Source organism: Triticum dicoccoides, chromosome 2A, assembly GCF_002162155.2.
Source record: "Triticum dicoccoides isolate Atlit2015 ecotype Zavitan chromosome 2A, WEW_v2.0, whole genome shotgun sequence".
In the NCBI taxonomy this organism is placed as follows: Eukaryota; Viridiplantae; Streptophyta; class Magnoliopsida; order Poales; family Poaceae; genus Triticum; species Triticum dicoccoides.
The window spans coordinates 561806090-561807505 of NC_041382.1; the positions used below are offsets into that span (position 1 = coordinate 561806090).

The 1416-nt window shown below is 46.8% G+C and overlaps 1 protein-coding gene across 1 annotated transcript in view; it reads left to right on the forward strand.

Moving 5' to 3' along the window:
• LOC119357954 overlaps positions 1–1416 on the forward strand; it is a 6504-nt gene that overhangs the window by 1146 nt on the left and 3942 nt on the right. The gene's annotated exons all lie outside the window — the stretch shown is intronic.

The window sequence follows — 1416 nt, forward strand, 5'->3', positions numbered from 1 at the left end:
CGTGTTGCCAGGAGGGGAATCCTAGCTATGAACGCATGCCCCCAAATAGCTAGGTCTGACATATCACCGTACCGTAACACAAAACTGAAAGGAGTACATCAACCCCCCTCCCCCTTTGCTTTTAATCAAATGTGGACCGTGTGTGGGCCCACAGATGTTTTCTTCTGGCGTTAGACGGGTGAGACCATTTACCAACCACGGTGGCCCGATGTGTGTATGTGTGAAAACAATGTGCTATGATATTTAAATAATCAAATCACAAATTTGATGTGGCACATGTGCATCGCAAATTAACCAGGCATCCCCGACCCCATAGAGGTTCGTCTAGTCCGAAGTAGTACTGTGCCCCCCACCAACACACACTTTGAGTCAGTGGGAGGGGGCATCTCACCAAGGTGTATTGTAAGACTGACCAAGAAGAATCACCACCTTGGTCGTATAACCTCTCTTGTTTGTTGCGTCAAAGTCATGCATTGATGTTCCACACGTGGCCCCACAAAATAGGCTGGCTTGTCACCGATAACCACGCGAGGGAGTGCCTAAAGACAACCACTGCATGCATGTGGTCCAAACATATGTATGAAGTGTCATGTGGTATTTTCATATACCCAATGCACAACTTTGATGTGGCCGCGTGATTTTGGAGCCGGAAAGTCCCCACACGGAGTTAGGGTTCACGACGCGTAGCATACTATATATATATATATATATAGGGATTCATGTGTATGCAAGCCCTCGAACTTAGGTCTCGAATCTCACCATGATCGACGCATGACTATACGGTAACGCGAACCAATAGAAGAAGCATCCTCCCTGGTAACCTCTCTCGCATTGTTGGTCGAAGTGATGGACGTCCACATGGGCCCATGAATATATAGGCCGTCGATGATAACCAAGCGAAGGAGAGTGTCCAAAGACAACCACTGCATGTATGTGCCCCAAACATATGTATGGACATGCGTGATGCATGCATATATGTTTGAATACCAAAAGCATAACATTTTGATGTGGCGCATGCTTGCGTCAAAAAATGCACAATCCCCACACAGATCTGGTTCATGATGCGTCACGTGCTCCCCCCCCCCACTTCGACCCGATGGGAGGGATTTGTGCGTACACATGCACGTGAAGTATAGTTGCATGTACCGAACCGTATAAGACAAACCAAAATTTAATCCCCTCCTAACAACAAGTCAAATTAACCTATATCGCTGTCTGTCGAAGTGATTGACCAAGCAGGCACACAGAGATGGACGAAGCATCTCGCCGATAACCCCATGAGTGAGTGCTAGAGGACAACCGCCATTGATTGCTTGTGGGCCAAACACATGTATGGAGATGTGTAGTTGTGATGTTTGAATACCTAATATATATGCAGAACTTTGATGTGGCACCTACCTCGGAAACCTTTAAGTC